The 6,000-nt window shown below is 37.0% G+C and overlaps 1 protein-coding gene across 5 annotated transcripts in view; it reads left to right on the top strand.

Annotated features, from left to right (window-relative positions):
• Positions 1–2,496: 2,496 nt before the first annotated feature.
• LOC145663346 (uncharacterized) overlaps positions 2,497–6,000 on the top strand; it is a 141,270-nt gene continuing 137,766 nt past the window's right edge. For all 5 annotated transcript variants that reach the window (XM_081729626.1, XM_081729625.1, XM_081729624.1 and 2 more), the window contains exon 1: positions 2,497–2,688. The gene's annotated coding sequence lies outside the window, so the exon portion shown is untranslated. The remainder of the gene's footprint in view (positions 2,689–6,000) is intronic.

The raw sequence follows: 6,000 nt of genomic DNA, 5'->3' as shown, positions 1-6,000 counted from the left end.
TGTACAAGTAATGATCCAACAGCGTTAGGTTCGAAATGGGCTAAAAGACCTGGAGCTCTTGTAAGCTGCTTGTCGGTTTCAGAAATACCATGCAGAGTTTTTAGTATAACATCACACTTATCTATAATTTTTCGAATATGGTCTTCGGTCTTGTAGGACAAAGTGGTTTTATTCTAATGACATTACTTATTGGACCTTCAGACCAGATTCAAGTACAGTAACAAAATTTCCTCGTGCTATAACTGATTGAGAAAACATGACACCTAACCCATGAGCTCATTGCATTGCATTCATGAGCTTCCAAATATTACCCTCAAGGACTATTACACGACTAATGAAGGAGGATAAAAATATTGGGCCTTATGCAGAGTCGTTTTTACGCGTGATTAGTGCCGTACTAAAGACTTCGACTAACGTAAGGTTCCTGTAGAAGTCAGACTTTTAGTAACACGCTAATCATATTTCAAAACGACTCTGCACAAGGCGGATTAGGTTTATATTGACATTACGTTATAATCCAATGATTTTTAACCCTCTTTTAAGTCACGGTCCCTTTTGAGATTATGATTGGAGTTTCGAATCTCCTTCCAAGATATATTGATTTAAATATTTTTTCGTATACTTTGTTTTACAGAAACTTGATCGTATCATACATAATAAATTACTACTTTGCCATCTAATACTACAGTGCCAGTAAAAAAATCTTTACATTGTGAAACAAATCAGAAATCATTACAAATTAATAATATTGAAGTATTTTATTGTGGCTAATGCTTTACAATTAGTATTTTGTCATATCGCCTTTACATTTTATCACCTTCTGCAGTCGTTTAGGCATTGATTCAGCCAGACTGGCAAAGTATGTAGAGTCCATGGTTATCCATAGTGTTTAGATCGTTTCCTTGAGATCCTTGATGATGTTTGGTCGTGTCTCTTGAATCTTGTTTTTCATGACGTTCCAGGCGTTTTCGATTGGATTAATGTCTGGAGAATTACCTGGCCACTCTAACAGAGGAATATTATGGACACTGAGAAACTTTTGCACGGCCTTAGACATGTGGGCCAGGGCCTCATCATGCATAAAATAATTACACTCATGAATATCCCAAAAAGGAAGTAAATGTTCTTCCAAACCATTAGTATAATTGCTTTATTTTATGGTTTCATTCTTGGGAAGAAAATACAATCCTCCTCTGCCCTTGTTACCACTGAATGCCCCCCTCACCATCATACTATCAGGGTATTTAACGGTCTTAACTGTAAATTTCGGGTCAAACCGTGAAGCAGTACTCGGACGGCGCACCATCTTAGATCCATCCCGGATGAACCTAAAAGTGCTCTCATCACTAAAGATCACTTTTTTCCACTTTTCAGGTGTCCAATCTTGATATTTCTTACAGAATTCGGGGCCTTTTTCTCTTCGTTGCTGCTGTGAGAAGGGGTTTCTTCGCAGCAAGGCGACTTGCCAAGCTCAGATCCTTTTGCAGATGGTGACGAACTGTCCTAGTTGCGGCATTCTGGAGGAGCTCAGGATACTTGTTTTTCAATTCTACAGATGTTATGAAGGGATTTGACATTATTTTACGCTTTAGAAGTTTATCAGTTCTTGGTGAAGTCTTTCTTGGTGCACCGGAGCCGGACTTCCTACATGGTACAGTTCCAGGAGGAAATGACGCCGCTGAACGCTTTAGCTGGTAAATTGTTTCTCTTGACACTCCAAGATCCTTGGATACAGCGATTACCGAATCACCTTTCTCCAGAAGAGTTAAGGCCCGGGATTTCTCTGCCATTGTCAGCATTTTACGACCCATTGTGTGTAATCAGAACAAAGTTATAAGACCACTTACTTTCAAGAACTTAAACAAAAATCTAGCTGCAGAGAGCAAAGAAAGAACTATCTCGCCGTACAACGCTACGAGGCACACTGAGCTTCTGATGGGTGAGGGAAGATTGCAAGTGGCGCGTTAATCACTGACGTCATCATCAGGCTCCTCTCATAATTTTATGGCGAAAGGGGCGCTTGAACCCGTCACATGGATTTTGCATGTAAAGTTTTTTTTTTTTGCCACACAATGTAAAGATTTTTTTTTACCGGCACTGTATTTAACAAACACTGTAACCTAGCCCAACCTGTGTACTACCTTCGATTAAATTTCTTACCTTTCCTCTTATTTTCACGGACCCTCTGAAACACATGAAGAAGTCTGTTTTTAATTGTTTTACACAGGCTTCTTGATAATCGTTATAATCTTTCCAAATAAATATTATTATTATTATTTATATGTTATACCGTCGTTAGTAAATAAACTAAATTAGAATAAAATATAGAATATTTCATACTTCAAAATATTGAGGGGGACGCATCCCCCTCGCCCCCCGACACAGACACCCGTGATACATATACACTCCATGGTGTGTGGATGGAAATTTGTATGTCAAACGTGAAATTTTTAGGTTTGTGAAGGAAAAACGCTTCCGTAGAAATTGGCAACACTGGCACGGAGAAAACAAGAGAAAATTGATGAGCATAGTCATAGAAACTATAAACACATTGGAAAATTTAATTTGAAAAGTGCTTTTACGAAGTGTACATAAAACAATTTTTCATCTGTGACCTATAGGATATATCCCTGATTACTTATTTCTTTAACCGCTGGTGTTTTTGTGGAAGAAAAGAAAGTATACCACGTGAGTTTTTAAGTTTTTAATTTACAATGTAAGCCCTACCGAAATTTGTTCTTTATAAATATGTCTTTTCATGCAAAAAACTGAATTTTATCTCTAAGGGCCGTATGCATAGTTATTTTGCGGGTTACTTACGGGACGTTTGATAATTTGCGTTGCAGAGTTCTCCCACATTGTCAAACAAGCCCGCAACCTCTTCGTAAGTCAAGGGGATGGCTGGGGTGCTTCAACGCACCATTTGCTAGCTCGTATCAGTTCCTGTTGTTGTATAAAATGTATTATGCTCTGTGCTAGCCAATTATTTGAATATAATAATGAGTTTATCGAATTCGTTGAGCTGATTCCGCGATAATAAATAACATATTTTGATGGTAAAAAATTTGAAAATAAAGAAGGTTACAGAATATTTTGCATTTCGTTAGTACAAATATTAACAAAAAGTGGACTAATAAATTCTATCTGAAATGAAATAAACCAGTGATACTTGGTGTTGCAATATTGGAAGTAGATTTTAGGGGTTAAATTCCAAAGTTGGGCGTCCGTTTCCAGCGAAATTTTTAAAATTTACAGGAAATATATGGATAATTTGATCGTTTGTGTGCTTGATAATATATAAGAGTCTCGAAAAATCTGTTCATTTGTTATATATAAGCGGTTATAAACATGGGACTATATGGCGAGCGGAGGGAACTACTTGGCGCAAGGTAACCGAACAGTTGCATTGTGGGAAAGAAACGAGCATTTATGTTACCAATGTGGCGAATGTACAAGGGCAATGAACTAGCAGTTTTAACATTTGTGAAGGAATACATTGATAACGAGCAAAATCTTTTAAAAGTTTGTGAAGAGTACGGACTAATGAACCTAATAACAAATTGCAGAAAGTGTGGAAAGGAGATAACAGTGAAAAAACTTGACGAAAGCGGACGCCCAACTTCGGAATATATGCCGATTTTAGATTAGATTGTAGCGCGCAGTTTTACTATACGGATCCATAGTATAAGTAGTAAGAACGGGTTAGAAGCCACTTTGGAACATATCCTGTCGTGCACAATGTGGATTTCCAGTATTTTCGTTACAAATATATTTCGTCACCAGTATATTGAAATTCTCCAACACCCCTCCCCCCCCACCCACACACACACATACAAAAAAAAAGTATCATCACTGATGGCGAAAACTGATTCAACAGTTATGCATATTTCTTCGTGAAAATGTTATTCTAATGTCTTTTACATCGTTTTCCCTGTTGGCGTTTGCGCGCGTTTCCCAGTTAGCATAGGTAAAGTTGAGGACCGCTACCATCCATTTTTTACCCTATAATCTAACGTGTTCTGCATTCATAGTTTCTTACTTGTCCAGCAGCTTCGTACACAGTTATAATATACTTGCAAATTTATAAATGCAATAAGTGCAAAAAATCTCCCATGAATATGTGCTAAGTGGCTAACACAACCTATTCCAAGCACGGCACAATTTGAGGGATTGCTCGTGATTTTGTCCGCGGAAGCAGGCACATCAGTTAAGGTAGTTGTGCATAAGAAAAGACAAGTGCGGAAAATATGAATCTCCTGTTTTGCGCTGCAATTTCTCAAATTACGTTTGTTACCACCTATTACAGATTCGTGCATATTTTTTGTACTAAGTTGTTCATTTGGCGATCAAACGCTTCTACCACATTTTGACACTTCCATACATTTTCAGGTTAGGATAGAGCTTTCTTTTAGCAGAGCATGCACTAAATAAAGATCTCCATTAGTACTTGCAGATTGATTTTAGGATGGCTCAGTGTAAATACAGTGTGCACGTATGGCATAAACACTACTGTGCACAAAACACGAACCAATTTGTGCCAGGTAGCCACTAAAAAGTACGAATGCTATGTAACCGAGATAGGAAAGGAGCGCAGCAGGAGGACCCGAGCAATAGCGAGCGTGTGCATCAGAGGGAGCAGGCGCGTCAGCGAAGGGGGTATACGCATAAGAGAGGATAATGAATGAGCACACTTAGACATACAATACTTTCATTATCATTAAAAATTCATTTCAACATGCTGTAATAGATGGTAATTACTTATATTCACTCATTCCTTCACGGAATATGTTTCTCATCGTATTTTACTTATAAATTTTCTAATTGATAGAACCGTCTGTTCGAGTGAACCCATAATTTATTAACACGTATACCCACCATCAAAAATTGGCCTGTTCACTACAGACGCACCTCGGCTATAGCCCTACAGCTTCACCTTGACGTAAACCGTAACACATGCAAAAATAGCTTGTAAAAGCAGTTTGGGACGTGTCGCTTTAACTATATATAGCTAAGTATATGTGTTTTATAAAATTATACGCAATTTGTTCACAACACTCTAGGAGCTAGATAATAAGTTTTACGCTGTTAGCATGGAACGTTGTCAAGAATATATTGTACTTATAGACATAACTTTTGTGCCCCATCAAGGTTAACCTTTACCAGAAAATTTGTTAAAAAATACATTCTCGACAATACTATAAGGTGATTTTGAAAGAAAGAAAAAAAAACAGTTTTTGTAATTTATTTCTAGTTGTATTTCTATTGTAAAGCTACAGCCTCGCAGGTTTTCTAGCTATATATCCGCCTTAATACTTTTTGCGAGTTAAAAAACTTTACCTGAAACAAGTAATAATAATAAAAAGAAAAAATCCTAACGTGCACCGTTTATTTTTCTGCTTTTATATCTCAAGAACAAATTTCTAAACTTTTATTTTATTTTATTGTAGTGGTATACATTAAATCTACAAGTAGCTGTTTACAAATACGATGTTAATGCTTTATTATAGAGGAATTAAGTTTCGCAGTTGTATCTTCAAGTTTTTTGGCAATATTTTAGCGTCGCCCGAGGTGTAGCGAGACCAACCAGCCCTCAGTGTTGACCATACGTGAGGGATCACTTTGGAAATTTTATGCATTGCACAGTCAAGGGGAAGCTTGAGGTATCCCATAAATACGACACGTCTAGGGGACTTCTACGCGGTCCACTATGTATATGGCCCATAATCTTCCAAAATGTAGTGTACCAAAGGTAAACCAGCATCAAATAAGATAAGGTAGTGAGCAGAGATATAGGAACCGATACACGTGAAGAATTTTGTTTTAATTTAAAAAATCTTAGTGATGCATACATAAGACAATTTTGCATCTGTGACCTATATTATGTATATCTGAGCGTTATTTTTTTAAACCGTTAGTATTTTGTAGAAGAAAATATACCAACGTGAGTTCATAAAATATTAAATTCAGCATGTGTATACATGAATTTAAATATATTTACGA

The sequence above is a fragment of the Thermobia domestica genome, chromosome 1 (genome assembly GCF_964235325.1).
Source record: "Thermobia domestica chromosome 1, izTheDome1.hap1.1, whole genome shotgun sequence".
NCBI lineage: Eukaryota > Metazoa > Arthropoda > Insecta > Zygentoma > Lepismatidae > Thermobia > Thermobia domestica.
Note: the sequence above shows the minus strand (reverse complement) of the source record. Positions and strands in the feature narration are given on the sequence as shown.